The sequence below is a fragment of the Pristiophorus japonicus genome, chromosome 11, assembly GCF_044704955.1.
Source record: "Pristiophorus japonicus isolate sPriJap1 chromosome 11, sPriJap1.hap1, whole genome shotgun sequence".
NCBI classification, from domain to species: domain Eukaryota; kingdom Metazoa; phylum Chordata; class Chondrichthyes; family Pristiophoridae; genus Pristiophorus; species Pristiophorus japonicus.
In genome coordinates, this window is record NC_091987.1 from 116,546,851 (window position 1) to 116,568,345 (window position 21,495).

Below are 21,495 nucleotides of genomic sequence, written 5' to 3' on the forward strand. Positions count from 1 at the left end.
CTCCTCTGTGGCACCCACTGGGCCACCAGGGAAGGGTTCAGCCGGGCTTCCTGTTGGTGGCCCTGCTGAACCCGCGGCCATCATTGTCAGCTGACTACAGAGTCGGCCGACAATTAAAAGAGAATGGCGGCCGCGGCGGTGCGCCCGCCCCTTTAAGGGCAGCCGCAGCGCCCCCGCCATTGGCAGCTTCCCACATTGCGAAGCTGTGGAGGGCATCGACCGGTGGCGGCAGCGCCCCTTCCCCCGGGGCAATTTCCCCCGCTGGGTGGACAAAGGGTCAGTGCATGGCTGACGAGGGGTCGGAGCGCCGGGCGGGGTGGAAAGTCAGAGCGCGGTGGAAACCTGTTTCCGCCGTCCCCGGTTTGGGGGCAATTGCAGATGGGTCACACCCTCCACCTGCCCCCAGTCAGTAAGGCCTTACCACCCCATTACCGTCTCTTAGAGGCAGTAACGGGCCTTGAATAAATATGGCCCCCATGGCAGTTTGAGAGTTTGAATTAAGTTTTTAAAAATCTGAAAATAAAAAGCTGGTGTCAGTAAAAGTGACCATGAAGTTGTTGGATTGTGAACTCACAGGTTCACTAATGCCCTTTAGGGAACGAAAGCTGCTGATCTTACCCAGTCTGGCCTATGTGTGACTTCCGTCCCACATCAACATGGTTGATGCTTAACTGCCTTCTGAAGTGGCCTCGCAAGCAACTCAACTGTATCAAAACTTCTACATGGACATTTGAAGCAGTTCAAGAAGAGGCCCAGCCCCACCTCCTCAGGACAGCTAGGATGGGCAATAAATGCAAGCCTTGTCAAAAGTCCCTGGAATGAATAATAAATACATATAATTTGTTCCAATGCCCACTAATGTGGTCAGCAGATCATACAATTTACATCTGTGTCAAAACATTGAAATTCTGGCTTTTGTTCCTAAAGATTCCTCCTTATTTTCAGTTTTGATGTGATTAGTGCAGCCCATAATATAAAATCTAATGATATAGAAATTCCTGTTTCTTCAAAAAATGGATATGATTTTTTGGCAAAATGAACAAACTGCTAACAATTTTGTTGGTCCGTACAATTTTAATTTCCTGAGAGACTGATTTTTCTGCTGCTAATGGAGTAAGCAGCAGCAAGTCATGACATATCTGTATAAACAGCTGAGATAAATCAGTTGAGATTAAATCAGAGCTGTAGTGTGTCCCAAGGTATGGGTAGAAGTTGAAATCAAGGTAGGGTGCTACTCTGATCTAATCTCAGCCTTCAAAGGGTGAGTTGGGTAGGAGGTCACAGTAGGTGAACTGGAACGTAAAATGTAATATTCAGCCTTGGGTCCAATTTACTGTACAATATAGCACAGCAGATGCTTTTAGTCATTTTTACTTTCCAAGGAAGACTAATTAAGCCAGTAAATACTATAAATATATAATGTTTCATTGCTATTAATCACTTACACATTTTCTGTTTAATTTATCTGCTTGGCAGTTTTAAGCCGCACTGAGATATTTGTTCTACTGCCTTATGAGGAAGATCAGTAAGAAGGAAGATCAATAACAAGGGTTTTCTGATCAATCCCCGGACCCACTATAAATGATCTTGATATTGGGCAGGTCAAGCACCCGCCACACTATAGGGAGCAAGGAGTGGTTTGAGGCTCTGAGCCCAAGAAAATGATCGAAAGTTAAAAACCCAAGTGGGTTGGGTTACAGTGATTTCATGCATGAAGATGTAAATTTGCCAAGATCCAATGATAAACTGAACAGATGGGTAAAGTGTTTCTGCTGTAGGTGGTTAAACCTGTCTATTGTCTTTCCAGGTGCTGACTGACCTGCCTTGTAATTCCAGCCTTTTCTGTTCTTATTTCAGATTTCCAGTGCTTGCAGTTTTCCCTTTTTAATCTGCTGTAACTGCATGGAATTACTAAAATATTTCTAACATTTGATAGTAAGGAAATCTGGCCCAATGTCCCCAGCACTGAAAGATCCAACCGGTTTTCTCTCTCATTACAACTATTTTGTGTAGGAACATTAATACAAGTACCCCAATTAAAGGGGGGCACTAAAACCACACAATTAAACAAATTAAACTTTAAACAGTAACTTAAAATCAAATTAAAATTTGGTTGCCGGGGGTGATGATGCACTCCAGACTATCCGGCGCCCACCTCTCATGGAAGGCCGCGAGCGTACCGGTGAACACCGCGTGCTCCATCTCCAGAGATACCCTGGCTCGGATGTAACCGTGGAAGAGAGGCAAGCAGTTAGGCTGAACGGACCCCTCGACCGCCCGCTGCCTGGACCGGTTGATGGCCACCTTGGCCTCCCTCTCATTACAAGCTGGAACTCACACTCACACGGCGGCTTACGGTTCACAGCACTCAGATAAGGATTTTATTAGAAAGTTTCTTTCATAAGATAGGGTTAGACTTTACCTTCAAAATGTTCAACTTGGGCGACCGTCACATTTTGAAATGTAGAGTTTCATTACATCGGTTATGAAAAACAATCCACAGGAAGAATTGGAATCCCTCACTGGCAATGTGCTATGTCATGCCAGACTGAGCCAGTGAGGGTGCCAAGAGCTCTCACAGCTTCTGGGCAGGTAGGTATGCATATAAGCACGAAACTGGGTGCTTGGTCATGTGAAAACTTTGGCCATTCAAAGGTGATTTGCCAGAGGCAGCAAAATAGGAACATAGGAACAGGAGTAGGCCATTCAGCCCTTCGAGCCTGCTCTGTCATTCAATTAGATTATGGCTGATCTCGATCCTATCTCCATCTACCCGCCTTGATTTCATAACCCTTAATACCCTTGTCCAACAGAAATCTATCAATTTCAGTCTTGAAATCTTCAATTGACCCCGAACCTTAACAGCTTTTGGGGTGAAAGAGTTCCAGATTTCCACTACCCTTTGTGTGAAGAAGTGCTTCCTGACATCAGCCCTGAACAGCCCAGCTCTAATTTTAAGGATATACCCCCATCTTCAGGACTCTCCCACCAGAGGAAAAATCCTTGATTTTGGTCAGCAAATGCTGACATGCTAACTGAGATGGGGAGGGGGTGGGGTAACGCTGACTGTTGACATCAACGCTGATGATTGCCACAAATGCTTACGTCTGATGGCGGGAGGAGGTGTATTTCCCTGGTGTGGTAGAGTCTGACAACTCACACACGGTGCATTCAAACAAAGCAAAGATGGGACCTTTGCTAATCTGAGTGAATGATTCCTGGGCTGCATGTGGAGCTGGGCAACACCTTGCTACAGGCCCACTCCACCTACTTCTTCCAGCAGAAGGGACTCTGGGGTCATCAGATAGCCAGGGGGATGGCCCCCGAGGCTCAGCGTCTACATGCAGCTGAGCAGAGTTGGGAATGTCCTGCTCCATCCAGTGAGGAGTCTCCTCCGCTGACCCTGTCTCCACGATCTCCTCTTGCTCACTTTGACTTGTGAGACACAAGGTGACAACTCTACTCTATCTCATGGGACCCACTGAGGTGTGCGAATCTGCGCTGGTGCTGGTTGCGCTTATGTCTTCTGACAGTGCGCACTCAGAGGCTGGAGGTTCCTCTGGGGAGTTTTCTTACTCTTCTTCCTGGACAGTGGTGTGTGGGGGGGGGGGGGTGGCGGAGGGGGAGGCCGTCTCTTCATGACCTGTGGGAGAGTGAAGAGGTGATTTAGAAATTTCATATCAAGAATGGGTAAGGATATCATTCTGCACATGATGAACATTCATTGTCTGCTGACATCAGTCCCCATATGAGTGACCGTCATATGCCATGTGACTGTATGAGATGTAATACAGTCCCCCTCTCTCCGTCTTCCACCTCCTGAGACTTCCAGAGTAACCCCCTCTGTTGCAATTAAAGTGGTCAATGATGTTCTCACCCTCTCCCTCTTATTGTGGGTCTCTTCTCCTGTAAGGCGGAAAAGAGAATTTACAGTGAGAGTGAAGGAATGAGTGTAAGGAATGGATGGGTAAGATCTATAGAGGGTGACTATGATGGATTGGGTTGCCAATACCAAATGGCCTCCTTGTCTGATATCAGTTGGTATGATTGCATTCGGATGAGGGTGAGTGTGAGGGGTGGTTAGTCAGATGAGGATGTGAGTATGTAGATAGAGCAAGAGGGATGGGTGGATGTGCAAGGTATGTTGGTGTAACTAATGATGTGCAGGAGCAGTCTCAGGAAGGCGACCTGTGAAATGGGGTTGTGATGAGAGGCACAGCAGGATGAAGTTGAGTGTGGCTTTGCACTCACCTTTCCTGATCTAATGAGATCATTGAAGCGTTTCCGGCACTGCACCCAGGTCCTCCGGACAACATCCCTGCTGTTGGTCTCCTCTGCTATTTGGAGCCAGGCTCCTTTGCTCTCCTGGGGAGGTCTCTTCCGCCCATCAGAAGGTAAGAGGACCTCCCTGCGTGCTCTCACCCCCTCCACAAACGTATAGAGGGAGTAATTTAAATACATCTATTACATTTCCCCTATTTCTCTGCATAACAACAATGACTGCACCAGAAAAATTGGTTGTGAAGCTCTTTGGGATGTCCTGAGAACTTGACAGCTGCTACATAAAGGTGCGTTTTTTCTTTATTTTCAATCATATTTAAATCATTTGGATAGACTGCATTACAGTATCATTTGTGGATGGAACATGCTGATGGGCAAAGAACACTTTTCTCATTCCATGCCTTCTTGTGTCTTGTTTTGATCTTCCTCTTTCCTACTTCTGGAATGACTTCCTTGGAACTTGAATCTAAACTCCTCATAAAGAGGTCATGGGGTTGTAAAATAAAGGTAAATTAACAAACAACAGTAACTTGTATTTATATAGCGCCATTTATGTAGTAAAACGTCGCAAGGCGCTTCAGAGGAGTATTGTGAGATAGGAAATTTGACACCGAGTCATATAAGTAGAAATTAGCGCAGGTGACCAAAAGCTTGGTCAAAGAGGTATGTTTTAAGGAGCGTCTTGAAGGAAGTTAGAGTGGTAGAGAGGTGGAGTGGTTTAGGCAGGGAGTTCCAGAGCTTGGGGTCTTGGCAACAGAAAGCACAGCCACCAATGGTTGAGCAATTATAATCAGGGATGCTCAAGAGGGCAGAATTAGAGGAGTGCAGACATCTCGGGGGGTTCTGGGACTAGAGGAGATTACAGAGATATGGAGGGACGGGGCTATGGAGGAATTTGAAAACAAGGATGAGAATTTTGAAATTGGGGCGCTGCACAGGGGTGATGAGTGAAAGGGACTTGGTGCGAGTTAGGACACAGGCAGCCGAGTTTTGGATCACCTCTAGTTTACGTAGGGTAGAATGTGGGAGGCCAGCCAGGAGTGCTTTGGAATAGTCAAGTCTAGAGGTAACAAAGGCATGGATGAGGGCTTCAGCAGCAGATGAGCTGAGGCAAGGGCGGAGATGGGTGATGTTACGGAGGTGGAAATAAGCAGTCTTAGTTAAGCTGAGGATATGTGGTCAAAAGCTTAAATATGACACCATGGTTGCGAACAGTCTGGTTCAGCCTCAGACAGAAGTTGGGGAGAGGGATGGAGTCAGTGGCTAGGGAACAGAGTTTGTGGCAGGGACTGAAAACAATGGCTTTGGTATTCCCAATAGTTAATTGAAGAAAATTTCTGCTCATCCAGAACCGGATGTCGGACAAGCAGTCTGACAATGTAGAGACTGTGGTGGGGTCGAGAGAAGTGGTAATGAGGTAGAGCTGGGTGTCATCAGCATACATATGAAACCTGATGCTGTGTTTTTGGAGGATGTCGCCAAGGGGCAACAGGTAGATGAGAAATGGGCGGGAGATCCTTGGGGGACACCAGAGGTGACGATGCGGGGATGGGATGAGAAGCCATTGCAGGTGATTCTCTGGCTACGATTAGATAGATGAGAATGGAACCAGGCGAATGCAGTCCCACCCAGCTGGACGACAGTGGAGAGGCATTGGAGAAGGATAGAGTGGTCAACTATGTTAAAGGCTGAAGACAAGTCAAGAGAGATGAGGAGGGATAGTTTGCCTTCATCACAGTCACAAAGGATGTCATTTGTGACTTTGATGAGAGCTGTTTCGGTACTGTGACAAGCACGGAAACCAGATTGAAGGGACTCAAACATGGAATTGTGGGAAGATGGGCACGAATTAGGGAGGTGACAACATGTTCAAGGACTTTGGAGAGGAAAGGGAGGTTGGAGATGGGGCGGTAGTTTGCAAGGGTGGAGGGGTCAAGGGTTGGTTTTTTGAGGAGAGGGGTGATGGCGGCAGATTTGAGGGAGAGGGGGACAGTACCTGAGGAGAGAGAACCGTTAACAATGTTAGCTAACATGGGAGCCAGAAAAGGAAGTTGGGTGGTCAGCAGTTTGGTGGGAACAGGATCAAGGGAGCAGGAAGTGGATCTGATGGACAGGATGAGCTCGGAAAGGTCATGAGGAGAGATCGAAGAGAATCTGGAAAAAGAAATGAGGTCAGGGCTGGGGCAGGGAGCTTCCTTAGAGGAATTTGGCCTAGTGGGCTCGGGGAAGGAAGGGAAGAGACAACGGCAGCCGAATGGATGGTTTCAATCTTAGAGACAAAGAAATCCATGAGCTCCTCACACTTATTGTCGGAGGTGAGGGTGAAGACTGGGGGTAGCCTCATAACCAATTCAATGTGGAAACCTGCCACTTTGTGTACTCTGATTATTTTGAAATTGGAATAAGATATGTCACAATAAAATCAAGGACAAGGAAAAGTCATTTGCTCTATCAAAGTTCATTCCTGTAGTACCCAAGCTCTGAAACTCCAGGGTGGAAGAGACAGAATTCAGGCAGGATCCAATTCTGTCATGTCCACATCCTTTTTTACACCATAGTGAAATCCTGACATAGAGGGAGGGGGCGTGAACAGTTCTTGCATCTGCCCCTCACCCTCGACTAATGTGGGAATGAGGCGGAACTGGCAGAATGATACCACCTGCCAGAATCCCTGCCATTCCTGTCTCCTTTTCCCTTGCTCCTGCATGTTCCACCCACACTTTGCTTAACGACATTCCATGCTAGTGTGGGGCCCGCATTGCTAGTTTCCTAACGGCAGTCACTTTTAACATGACTGGTTGCCATTGGGAATGTGGCACCGATGGAATTTGTTTTGTGTGATAAATCTATTCAGACTGTTTGACCACAACGATTTGACCTCCCCTAGTCTCAGCAGAGTGACAAGGCGCTTGCTGGTCTAAAATTCTGGGCCTCTGGTAGGGCAGAAGCCCAAGGAGCACTGTGAATGGCACGAGTGCTCACCCACTTTATGCTAATGACCCCGTCTCCAGAATTTGGAACAGGGTCAGAGACAGCACCGATTAACAAGTGTAATTCCATGGCTATTTATCGACCTGAGGGATTGTTCCAACCATTTATCATTCTTTGAGTAAAAAACATACTTCCTGATATCTGTTTAAATTTGCTTTTCACACAATTAAATGATGTTCTGTGGTCCTACTTTCTGAGCTTATTTTGAAGTGATATTCTAGGTTTACCTCATCTATATCATTTAATATTTTACTATTAGACTTGAGGTGTTGCTCATGGTAAGTCAGGCGTTATGCTGCTTTATAATGTTACACCATCAATTATCCAATGTTTGATCATATAATATCGCTCATACTCTGTGGCATTGCTCAGGGACAAATACTAGAAAAAATTCTGACCCTCTCTCCTGTAACTGTCTCTCTGCTTGTCTCCCATTCCCACGCTTCAATTCTTTCTGTCAATGGGGCTGAAATTGGTCTTGGCTAGTAATGCAAAACAAGAGTTTTTCACCCGCCGATTTACTTTTTCATTGAAGGCAAACATTGCTCATTCGCTATTGCCCAAAACCAATTTCACCCCAACTTCTCTTCAATTCCTCCTGTCAACCTCATTCTTTCTTTATTTTCATTGTTTCTGTCTCCTGATTTCTCTCTGTATGTCTCTCACTTTATGCACACACTAGGAGTGTGTCTCACGGAATTGCACATGCAGGCTGGAGTGCCCAATTGGTGAAGTGCTGAATTCAGTGCGGAAAACGTTTCCGTTTTTGGAAGAATTTGCAAAAAGTATTTTGGAGCTCATTACAACTCCCATTTTAAGGCAATCTCATGTAAATTGGTCCCACTCTACAACTATTTTTAGTTGAACCTATAAATCAAGTGCCCCCTTCAATAAGGGGGCACTAAAACCGACAAATTAAACAAATTAAACTTTTAACATTAAAATTTAGTTGCTGGGGTTGATGATGCACTTCAGTCCTTCCGGCGCCCACCTCTCACGAAAGGCCGCGAGCGCACCGGTGGACACTGCTGCTCCATCACCAGGACAACCCAGGCTCGAATGTAACCGCAGAAGAGAGGCAGGCAGTCGGACCGAATGACCCTCTCAACCGCCCGCTGCCTGGACTGGTTGATGGCCACCTTGGCCATGCCCAGGAGCAGTCCTACAAGGAGGCACTCCGACCTGCCTGCTCCCCTCCACACAGGGTGCCCAAAGATCAGGAGTGTGGGACTGAAGTGCAACCACAATTTGAGGAGCAGCCCCTTCAAATATTGGAAGAGAGGCTGCAATCTCACACATTCAACATACATATGGAACACGGACTCCTCCAGACCGCAGAAATTACAGACGGCCTGGGAGTCCATGAACCGACTTAAAAACCGATTGTACGGGACTGTCCCGTGCAATACCCTCCAGGCCAAGTCCCCAATAAATAAAGGGAGGACTCCCGTGTAGAGAACACTCCATTGGGGACCCCCGCCTTCTCCAGACAGCAAGATGGTGCGCCATGGTGTGTCCGGATGGCAGACGAGGATGGCAAAGTGGAGAGTGTGCAAGAGCAGCCAGTACAGGAATCCCTCCGCGCTCATTCTACAGTTAGTGATGTTTCTTATCTGTTCACTCCATTAATGCTGCTTCCACACACAAAACAGCACTGCTGGAATTTGGTGCTCTTGCCTTTGGGGGTTTGTTTTATAAAGCTGTGTTTGGCTATTCCATATTCTACCGAGAGTTCATTTTTTTTCTTTTGGATATCTGTATTTGTAGCACTGTTTTATTAATTGCATTGCAAACCTGCCTTTCCCCAATTCTTTTCCCACAACAGTCATGCTAAAGCCTCTGCTTCACTTGACCAACATAGGAAATACTTCAGGCATTTCTACTCCAGGCGACCTTTAACCCCATTGTTAACTTGCCTGTGAGCCTGATTGCCAGACCAATTTCTAGTGCTGAACTGAATCCTAAATATGAAAAAGATAGCGTTTGACAGCTTATTATAAAATTAATGGATGTTGAAAAAAATGTGCTCTAATTTGATTAAAAAGATGTAGCCTAGATGAAAGGCCAAAGTCAAAGGGCAGGTTACCAAGATCAGAGAGAAATAGAGGTTAGGTGACACCAAGCTTGGGTCTAAAGTTGCAGATTGTAATAGGTAGGAAGGGTTGAGGGGGGTAAGGAGTTTCACAGTTTTCAAGTCCTGGGAAGGAATATGTAAGAATTGACTGCTATGAATCTTGATTACAACACAATGGGCCCAAGTTTCCACAAGAGCTGGGCGCCCGTTTTTCGCGCCTAAAACGGCGCCTAAAAAAATCCTCGGTATTCTCCACCTACTTACAGGTCCTCTGGCCCTCGGCACAGCCAGCACGAGCTGTGGGGGGGGGCGGAGCCAGGTCCCGGCGCTGAAAACAGTGCCGGGACCTCTGCACATGCGCGCTACAGTTGGCATGCAAGTGCAGTAGCTCCAGGCGCCGAACTGTGTGGGAGGGGCCCGAAGCACGCAGCCCCTAGCCCTGGCTGAATGGCCTCACTGGGGCTGCGTGAATGAGGCTCCTCCCACGGCCAGCTCCTGCTCCCCGCCCGACCAGACCCGACACTCGCTTCCCCCCCCCCCCCCCGCCGACCAGACCCGACCTGACCCCCGCGCCCCCCCCCCCGCTGACCAGACCCGACCCCCCGCTCCTCCCCCCCCCCCCCCCGCCGACCAGACACCCGCTCCCCCCCTCCCCCGGCCGACCAGACCCGACCCGACACCTGCGCCCCCCCCGCTCTCTCCCCCCCCCCCGCTCTCCCCCCCCCGCTCTCTCCCCCCCTCTCTCTCCCCCCCGCTCTCTCTCCCCCCCCCGCTCTCTCCCCCCCGCTATCTCTCCCCCCCGCGCTCTCCCCCCCCCGCTCTCCCCCCCCCCGCTCTCTCCCCCTCCGCTCTCTCTCTCTCCCTCTCTCTCTCTCCCTCCCTCCCCCCCCTCTCTCTCCCTCCCTCCCTCCCCCCCTCTCTCTCCCTCCCTCCCCCCCTCTCTCTCCCTCCCTCCCCCCCTCTCTCTCTCTCCCTCCCTCCCCCTCTCTCTCTCTCTCTCCCTCCCTCTCTCTCTCTCTCTCTCTCCCCCTCCCGCTCAGCGGCACGAACGGCTGTAGAATTCTCCCTGGCTGAAGCACTTTCACACAGGTAGGAAGATGGTTTATTTAATCTTTTCTTGGCTTATAAATGTTTATTCAGGTTGGATTTATTTGTATAATATTTGTGGAAGTATAAATAAGGATTTATTGTCGAATTTAATGAGTTCCCTTCCCCCCACCTCGTTCTGGACGCCTAATTTGTAACCTGCGCCTGATTTTTTAATGTGTAGAACAGGTTTTTTCAGTTCTACAAAAATCTTCACTGGCTCCATTCTACTTTAGTTTGGAGTACATTTTCACTGTGGAAACTTTCAAATCAGGCGTCAGTGGCTGGACACGCCCCCTTTTGAAGAAAAAATTCTGTTCTAAACTCGAACTGTTCTACCTGACTAGAACTGCAGAAAAAAAAATGTGGAGAATTGCGATTTCTAAGATAGTCCGTTCTCCACCAGTTGCTCCTAAAAATCAGGCGCGAATCATGTGGAAACTTGGGCCCAATGAGTTGGGGGTTGTGGAAAGGAAGAAATTGTCGGATACCATGGGCCGAAAAATGCGGCCTCTCTGGGTGTGTACGATGTGCACATGCACCCGAAGAGGTCTCGCAAATGAAGGTTCGCGGCACGCAATGTGCATGCGCTGAGAACCGGCTTTTATGCATCCGTGGGAGAAGGACATTCGCAGGGCAGAGATTGGGCTATTTGCCCAACTCTTGCCCAGCAAATGTCCTTCAAACTCTTACAACTGGTAAAAGCTGGTGCACTTACTATTTTTTAAATGCTTTTGCTGCCGTCTCGGAAGAGGTCGACTCTTGATCGATATTCAGGTCTTCGTCTGTTTTTTTTAAGTGGCCAGGAAATCGGTCATAATGGGGGCCAAAGTGCGGCGGTAAGTGCTGGTGAGGGGCGGAAGTGGAGACGGGGTGGATTCTCCGCCGCTGTCATTGCGTGTGTGCGTCACCACGTCTCTCCCCTCCTTTAAAGAGGAGAGAATCGGCGAATCTTTAGGATCGACCACTGGGCCACCAGGGAGGGTTTCAGCCGGGCCAGTGGCCTGACACCCAAGAGGAGGTGCCAGGCTGCCTGTTGGCAGCTCAGCCAAATCAAGGGGCACAATAATCCGGCCAACATGGAAATCGTCCGGCAAAAAAATAAAATGGCAGTGGCAGCAGTGGGCCCTTGCCTTTAATGGCTACTGCGCAGCCAGGGCTGACAGAGGGAATGAAAGGTGCACCATCAGAGAAAGCTGTTGGGGGCACCGCTCGGCAGGCATCAGTTTTTTCGGCCTGAATATCGGCGGAGGTGTGGGGTCCCGGTGATGCGCGCACTGATGACACACTTACGGCCGCTCGGCAGCAGCGGGGTGGAAGTGAGGACCACCAGAAACCCCCCCATCCACTGAATTTGGCTGGCGGCGGCCATTCGACCAAAAATCAGCAGCCATTGGATTCCGTCATCTGGCCGCTGCATTCCGGCGGTAACAGGCCTTATCGGGACCCTGAATCTCGGCCCCCAGATGTTCCTTGGTGGTCCAGGCCCTCCTGATCTCAAGATATGAATACTTACCTGGAAGACATGTTCCCATATGCTGGACTGCGAAACTAGGCCTCCGACCGCAATCCTACGTTCCTCTGGGACCACCAGGTATTTTCATTTAAAAAAATTCAGTCATAGACGTTCGCCCTAAGGAAGCCTCCGACCCTAATTCCCGCACCCCCCCTTCCCCCCCCCCCCAACCCCCCAACACCTTATTTTGAGCTTTGGAGCAACAGGAAAAAAAAGTTCAGAGAACTAATGATCATAACAATATTAATAAAATACAAATTTCAGTAGAGGGAGAGTGAGAGAAATTGGGAGCTAGAGGTGAGAGAAAGTTCAGACAACAAGCTTTTCCTTGTATCCCATCTAGGAGTGTATGAGAGAGATTGGAAGAGTATTATGATAAATGATAAGTGTATTGATATAAGTAAGATGTAAAATGGATGCTACATGAAATCAAATAATTTTAAATCATGCGTCGATAATTGTTATTTAATTAATATTCTTCCAGTGTGAGCAAATTTGCGATAAACCAATATGCATGGTAGAATTTTGGATGTGAATTTATTTTTTTTGTCATTACTCAAACGAATATGCGATTAACCATCCTCCGCGGCAGCCAAATGCAGTCTTCCAAAGAGCAACAGAAGCAGCAGCAATGGTTTAGTTGTAAGATAAAGAAATTCATCTCTTTCACGAGCCATCCTTACACTTGGAGTTCTGCACCAGCGATACGCTAAACACCATTCAATTATGCGATGTAACTGGTTGTATTGGAAGATGGATAATAAACAGCTGCATGGTGTGATATGGCAGTGTCGTGATTTTACATGAAACAACCTTCAGCTTGCATCTACAAGAGCAAGACCAAATTGATTTTTTCAAAGGTTTAAGCAGAGGATGGTACATGATGCTTGGTGACACACAGAGTTTTACTTTCTGCTGTGAATTATAAAAAAAAGTCTTTATAATGAACTGAAAAGGGCACTAAATGCCACGTTAGTATTCTGTTCACTGGATATTTGAGGTCCGCCTCGGAGTTGAACATGAAACACTCTATTTTTATGAGTGTAACTTGAAATTCTACTCAATATTCATTGAGGAAGAAGTGGATTGAAATGTTACTTAATATTTCAGAGCAATATTTCAGATCTAACAGGGTAAGATCATAGAGAATATGAAACTTCAACGGACTTGTTAGCTGTGGAGTGCAGCATGATAAAAGTAGTGAGTCCTCCACAATACAGAATCGTGCATTATCCATTTTAGTGTCTTCATAACGTTTGACGTTCGTTATTTAGATCAAACAACTTATTTAATATGTATGTATAAAGTTGTTTAAAAGCCTAAAGGAAAGTGAGCGAGGCTGACCTAATTCAATTTGTAATGGGCATCAATCCATCAGTGTAAAACCCATGAAATTGGTAGTCACAATGGAAAAGGATAAACCTCTTCTGAGGTTGGGTCTGTGGCACTTTGTCGACACAGTAGATGGGGCTTCATCCTGAATCTAATCCATATAGTATTTCAGGGGTGTCAAACCTGAAGCTCTCGGGCCAAATGCTCTTTCCAAGCTCTAACAATCTGGCCTCGAAGCTCAGCCATCTCAGTCTTATTTACAGTTATATTTCTTTTTTGCTGCTTAGTCCTGTTTGCATTTTGTGGACCTGGAGGTTTGGAAAGGGCTGTATTATGGGTTGTTGCCTCATAGTGGGTAAATCATTAATCAGAACACCACGATGTGTTAGTATCCGCACATTGAGATATATGCAAATTAATGGGAACATGGATTAAAACTTGATACGTGGCCTCCGAAGCTCCACGTCAAGCAACTCCTGAAAACAAAAGCTTGGACGCCCCTATGGTACTGAACAACAACAAACACAACTTGCATTTATATAGTGCCTTCAACGTAGTAAAATAACCCAAGGTTCTTCACAGGAGTGTTATCAAAAAAATTGACACTGAGCCACACAAGGAGATATTAGGACAGGTGACCAAAAGCTAGATTTTAAGGAGCATCTTAAAGGAGGAGAGCGAGTTAGAGAGGCTGAGAGGTTTTCCTGAGCTCAGGGCCTAGATAGCTGAATGAAGGAAATTGTGGATGCACAAGAGGCTAGAATTGGAGGAATGCTGAATTTTCGGAGGGTTGTAGGGTTGGAGAAGGTTTCAGAGATAGGGAGGGGCAAGGTCATGGAGGAATTTGAGCACAGGGATGAGAATTTTAAATTTGCAGTAGAACCAAGCAAATGTAGGTCAGTGAGGACAGGTATAATGAGTAAATGGGACTTGGTGCGAGTTAGGATACAGGCAGTGGAGTTTTGGATGAGCTCAAGTTTTAAGCTGGAAGTACTTCATGCTAACACCGCGGAAAAATTGGGAAAATATTCTAGTCCCTTTAGCATTAATATTGCTCAAGTTGATGACCTTCCTCTAATCCTTTCTCTTCCGCACTCCCAAAAAAACATCATTTACTCTGCAAAACAATGGTTCACCATTCCAGAGGCTTGGAATTGTCCTCTTTTTCAATAATAATTTGAAGATTCTTTTAACTATTGAAAAATGTCTGAAGAAGGTGGGAAAAATCAGGGGTGAGAAAGGGCCATTTGCTTTATGGAAACCCATTTCTCTACCATATTAACTCTCCCATTATAACATTTCATTGCACTTTGAATGTTCCTAAGGTCTCTGTCATTATTATCTCCCCCAGCAGATTGTTCTGAACATTGATCATTTTTTGAATAGAGAGATTTCTCTAAATGTCTGTTGTAAAACTATTTTCTCATAATTTAATGGTATGTTCCCTGATATGCCCCCAGGCAAACCCTCGTATCAAATCAAGTAGTCAAATAATTGGCAGGAATTGACCAAATGCATGAAAAAAGCCTTTATTTGCCGTCACTTATATAAAACCCACTCAAGCCGCTTATAATTCTAATTTGTGAAAAACAGATCAGTCTGTCAACAACATAACTTACATTAATGAACAAAATTGGGAAAAGTGATCAGTTTCACAACATGGATTATAAAAGTACCAATCCTGAGTGAAACACAATGACAAATTCTGGCTAATTCCCATATCCGAGAGGAACAGCAACTAAGAACCTGCATGTCGACAGTGTCTTTCACATCCTCAAAACATCCCAAAGTGGTTTACAGCCAGTGGTTTATTACCGTTGAAATTTAAACCTTAGGAGGAGGTATTGGCCGTGGAGGGAGTGCAGCATAGGTTTGCCAGAATGATATCCGGACTTCAAGGTGTAAGTTATGAGGAGAGATTACACAAATTAAGGTTGTATTCCCTAGAATTTAGAAGGTTAAAGGGTGATCTGATAGAAGTTTTCTGGATATTAAGGGAAACAAATAGGGTAGATAGAGAGGAACTATTTCTGCTGGTTGGGCATTCTAGGACTAGGGGACATAGTCGAAAAATTAGAGCCAGATCTTACAGGAGTGAAATTAGTAAACACTTCTACACACAAAGGCTGGTAGAAGGTTGGAACTCTCTTCTGCAAATGACAATTGATGCTAGATCAATTGTTAATTTTAAATCGGAGAATAATAGTTTTTTGTTAACCATAGGTATTAAGGGATATGGGCCAAAGGTGGGTATATGGAGTTAGATCGCAGATCAACCATGATCTCATTGAATGGCAAAACAGGATTTAAGAACTGAATGATCTACTCCTATTCCTATGTTCCTATGTCCCTATGCAATCTAGTCACTATTGTTATGTAGACATTCTAGATTAGAAAGTTCAAAGATAAGAAACCACAGTCTTTGAATGTCAATTGCCTTGAATTCAATTGTTGGCCAGCAGCGGGGCTGAAAGGATACAAGATGCTGGTATTCTCAACAGTTATCCTCCTTCTCACATGCACCTCTTGCTGTCCTGCCCACCCCTTACCACAGCCCCACCCTTGTGCCTTCCTTATTACGCACACCCAAGAAATGCAGCCTGCCCTGCCAGTGGTTGACCGAGAAGAGAGAGAGGAGAGTGAAGAAGAATAATAATAAGAAACACCGTCAATCGATTTCACACCCTCGACCACCAGCACCTCAAGGTCAACCAGAAAGACGATTTGCAGTGTCCCCCACTGAAATTTGGTGTATTTGGACTTCCAGAAGGCATTTGACAAGGTGCCACATAAAAGGTTACTGCACAAGATAAAAGTTCACGGGGTTGGGGATAATATATTAGCATGGATAGAGGATTGGCTAACGAACAGAAAACAGAGAGTCAGGATAAATGGTTCATTCTTTGGTTGACAACCAGTAACTAGTTTACAATTTATATTAACGACTTGGAAGAAGGGACTGAGTGTAACTTAGCCAAGTTTGCTGACGATACAAAGATGGGAGGAAAAGCAATGTGTGAGGAGGACACAAAAAATCTGCAAAAGGACAAGACAGGCTAAGTGAGTGGGCAAAAATTTGGCAAATGGAGTATAATTTTGGAAAGTGTGAGGTCATGCACTTTGACAGAAAAAAATCAAAGAGCAAGTTATTATTTAAATGGAGAAAGATTGCAAAGTGCTGCAGTACAGCGGGACCTGGGGGTACTTGGGCTTGAAACACAAAAGGATAGTATGCAGATACAGCAAGTGATCAGGAAGGCCAATGGTATCTTGGCCTTTATTGCAAAGGGGATGGAGTATAAAAGCAGGGAAGTCTTGCTACAGCTATATAAGGTATTGGTGAGGCCACACCTGGAATACTGTGTGCAGTTTTGGTATCATAGAAACATAGAAACATAGAAAATAGGTGCAGGAGTAGACCATCCGGCCCTTCGAGCCTGCACCACCATTCAATGAGTTCATGGCTGAACATGCAACTTCAGTACCCATTCCTGCTTTCTCGCCATACCCCTTGATCCCCCTAGTAGTAAGGACTACATCTAACTCTTTTTTTAACATATTGAGTGAATTGGCCTCAACAACTTTCTGTGGTAGAGAATTCCACAGGTTCACCACTCTCTGGGTGAAGAAGTTTCTCCTCATCTCGGCCCTAAATGGCTTACCCCTTATCCTTAGACTGTGACCCCTGATTCAGGACTTCCCCAACATTGGGAACATTCTTCCTGCATCTAACCTGTCTGAACCCATCAGAATTTTAAACGTTTCTATGAGGTCCCCTCTCATTCTTCTGAACTCCAGTGAATACAAGCCTAGTTGATCCAGCCTTTCTTGATATGTCAGTCCCGCCATCCCGGGAATCAGTCTGGTGAACCTTCGCTGCACTCCCTCAATAGCAAGAATGTCCTTCCTCAAGTTAGGAGACCAAAACTGTACACAATACTCCAGGTGTGGCCTCACCAAGGCCCTGCACAACTGTAGCAACACCTCCCTGCCCCTGTACTCAAATCCTCTCGCTATGAAGGCCAACATGCCATTCGCTTTCTTAACCGCCTGCTGTACCTGTATGCCAGCCTTCAATGACTGATGTACCATGACACCCAGGTCTCGTTGCACCTTCCCTTTTCCTAATCTGTCACCATTCAGATAATAGTCTGTCTCTCTGTTTTTACCACCAAAGTGGATAACCTCACTTTTATCCACATTATACTTCATCTGCCATGCATTTGCCCACTCACCTAACCTATCCAAGTCACTCTGCAGCCTCATAGCATCCTCCTCGCAGCTCACACTGCCACCCAACTTAGTGTCATCCGCAAATTTGGAGATACTACATTTAATCACCTTGTTTAAATCATTAATGTACAATTTAAACAGCTGGGGCCCCAGCACAGAACCTTGTGGTACCCCACTAGTCACTGCCTGCCATTCTGAAAAGTACCCATTTACTCCTACTCTTTGCTTCCTGTCTGCCAACCAGTACTCAATCCACGTCAGCACACTACCCACAATCCCATGTGCTTTAACTTTGCACATTAATCTCTTGTGTGGGACCTTGTCGAAAGCCTTCTGAAAGTCCAAATGCACCACATCAACTGGTTCTCCCTTGTCCACTCTACTGGAAACATCCTCAAAAAATTCCAGAAGATTTGTCAAGCATGGTTTTCCTTTCACAAATCCATGCTGACTTGGACCTATCATATCACCTCTTTCCAAATGCGCTGCTATGACATCCTTAATAATTTATTCCATCATTTTACCCACTACTGATGTCAGGCTGACCGGTCTATAATTCCCTGTTTTCTCTCTCCCTCCTTTTTTAAAAAGTGGGGTTACATTGGCTACCCTCCACTCGATAGGAACTGATCCAGAGTCAATGGAATGTTGGAAAATGACTGTCAATGCATCCGCTATTTCCACGGCCACCTCCTTAAGTCCTCTGGGATGCAGTCCATCAGGCCCTGGGGATTTATCGGCCTTCAATCCCATCAATTTCCCCAACACAATTTCCAGACTAATAAGGATTTCCCTCAGTTCCTCCTCTTTACTAGACCCTCTGATCCCTTTTATATCCGGAAGGTTGTTTGTGTCCTCCTTAGTGAATACCGAACCAACGTACCTGTTCAATTGGTCTGCCATTTCTTTGTTCCCTGTTATGACTTCCCCTGATTCTGACTGCAGGGACCTACATTTGTCTTTACTAACCTTTTTCTCTTTACATATCTATAGAAGCTTTTGCAGTCCATCTTAATGTTTCCTGGAAGCTTCCTCTCGTACTCTATTTTCCCTGCCCTAATCAAACCCTTTGTCCTCCTCTGCAGAGTTCTAAATTTCTCCCAGTCCCCGGGTTCGCTGCTATTTCTGGCCAATTTGTATGCCACTTCCTTGGCTTTAATGCTATTCCTGATTTCCCTTGATAGCCACGGTTGAGCCACCTTCCCTTTTTTATTTTTACGCCAGACAGGGATGTACAATTGTTATAGTTCATCCATGCGGTCTCTAAATGTCTGCCATTGCCCACCCACAGTCAATCCCTTAAGTATCATTCGCCAATCTATCCTAGCCAATTCACGCCTCATACCTTCAAAGTTACCCTTCTTTAAGTTCTGGACCATGGTCTTTGAATTAACTGTTTCATTCTCCATCCTAATGTAGAATTCCACCATATTATGGTCACTCTTTCCCAAGGGGCCTCACACAACGAGATTGCTAATTAATCCTCTCTCATTACACAACACCCAGTCTAAGATGGCCTCCCCCCTAGTTGGTTCCTCGACATATTGGTCTAAAAAACCATCCCTTATGCACTCCAGGAAATCCTCCTCCACTGTATTGCTTCCAGTTTGGTTAGCCCAATCTATATGCATATTAAAGTCACCCATGATCACTGCTGCACCTTTATTGCATGCACCCCTAATTTCCTGTTTGATGCCCTCCCCAACATCACTGCTACTGTTTGGAGTTCTGTACACAACTCCCACGAACGTTTTTTGCCCTTTGGTGTTCTGCAGCTCTACCCATATAGATTCCACATCATCCAAGCTAATGTCCTTCCTAACTATTGCATTAATCTCCTCTTTAACCAGCAATGCTACCCCGCCTCCTTTTCCTTTTATTCTATCCTTCCTGAATGTTGAATACCCATGGATGTTGAGTTCCCAGTCCTGATCATCCTGGAGCCACGTCTCTGTAATCCCAATCACATCATATCTGTTAACATCTATTTGCACAGTTAATTCATCCACCTTATTACGGATACTCCTTGCATTAAGACACAAAGCCTTCAGGCTTGTTTTTTAACACCCTTTGTCCTTTTAAAATTCTGATGTAGTGTGGTGCTTTTTATTTCTTGCCTTTGTTTATTCGGCCTTCCACTATTGCTTTTTACTTTTCCACCATCTGTTTCTGACTCCATATTACTTCGCCCTATCTCGCTGCATAGGTTCCCATCCCCCTGCCATATTAGTTTAAACACACCCGAACTGCATTTGCAAATGTTACCCCCAGGACATCAGTTCCAGTCCTGCCCAAGTGCAGACCATCCCTTTTGTACAGGTCCCACTTCCCCCAGAACAGATTCCAATGTCCCAGGAATTTGAATCCCTCCCTCTTGCACCACTGCTCAAGCCACGTATTTATTCTAACTATCCTGCTCCCTCTACTCTGATTAGCACGTGGCACTAGTAGCAATCCAGAGATTACTACCTTTGAGGTCCTACTTTTTAATTTAACTCCTAGCTCCCTAAATTCAGCTTGTAGGACCTCTTCCCACTTCTTACCTATATCGTTGGTACCTAAATGTACCATGACAACTAGCTGTTCACCCTCCCTTTCCAGAATGCTCTGCAGCCGCTCCGAGACATCCTTGACCCTTGCACCACGGAGGCAACAAACCATCCTGGAGTCTTGGTTGTGGCCGCAGAAACTCCTATCTATTCCCCTTACAATAGAGTCCCCTATCACTATAGCTCTCCCACTCGTTTTCCCGCCCTTCTGTCCATATTTATGAAAGGATATACTTGCTTTGAAGACAGTTCAGAGAAGGGTCACTAGGTTGATTCTGGGGATGAGGGGGTTGACTTATGAGGAAAGGTTCAGTAGGTTGGGCTTGTCGGCGACCAACGAGGTGCATGAGGGCAACCAATGCCACAAACGATGGAATGACCTTGTGGGATCAGCAAGAGTAAGTATTACATTGATTTACATGTACTTATGTATTTATATAATTTGATTTGTAACAATCATGAGAGACTATCATTAGATGTGAGATCTTCCACTTTTACCGGGAATGTTTTACTCAAAGCCTGTGATCACGATGTATATCTTCAGGTAAAGAATTATAATTTTCTTAATAATCATGATTACATCTGTCGGTTATGTGTTGTATCAGTGTCTGTGACAGTATCTAGCAATGATATCACGCAATGATCTCATGCCATGTCGCCCTGTCACATTTTACAGAAGAACCTATTGACGATGAGGGCCGTGCAGAGGCGAACGGATGGGAGGGCCACGAGTCCCCAGCAACATCACAGAGATGGAGGAGCGGGTGCTCGCACTCATGAGGAAGCACCCCCGGACAGCCACAGACGCATCTGCAGACCCTGAAGTGATGCCATGTGAGTAAAGCTTGCACCATTGCGTGATGTAAAGTCAATAGATGCCACACCCACTCATATCCGAACAAACATATATGATAGATGATTTCTAAAATTGTCATAGAAATAATGTTGGCCTAATGAACATCATTGGACAGCAAATGTGTTGGTGGTCATGAAATGTGATGTCTGCGATGATTTTGAGAGTTGTGGTGCTTTTGTCGTGCATATGCTGTGTGTAGCGCTGGACTCACCTTGTCACCCTAGCACCCCCTTCTCCTCTAATAACCTCATTTGTGTTTTTCAGCTCAGCCAGCAGCGTGTTGCAAGGCAAGACCACAGAGGTAGGGGAGAGGGACAGGAGTCGACGGACGATCCTACATCTGGTGCTGAGGAGCTCAGATTCCCACCCATCAATCCGCTGGGTCTGTTCTCTATGGATGAGAGCGCGGACTTCGAGGAACCTGCATTGCCACGCACCAGAAGCCATTCCATTCCAAGGCAATCTAATAGTTCTCCGGTCATTCTTGCCTCCACTCTGGAGGTACTGGCCTCGCCACAGGGTACACCATTTGTCCCCAGGACGGCGCCGACCCGCAGGGGTCCCGTGGATGTGGCAG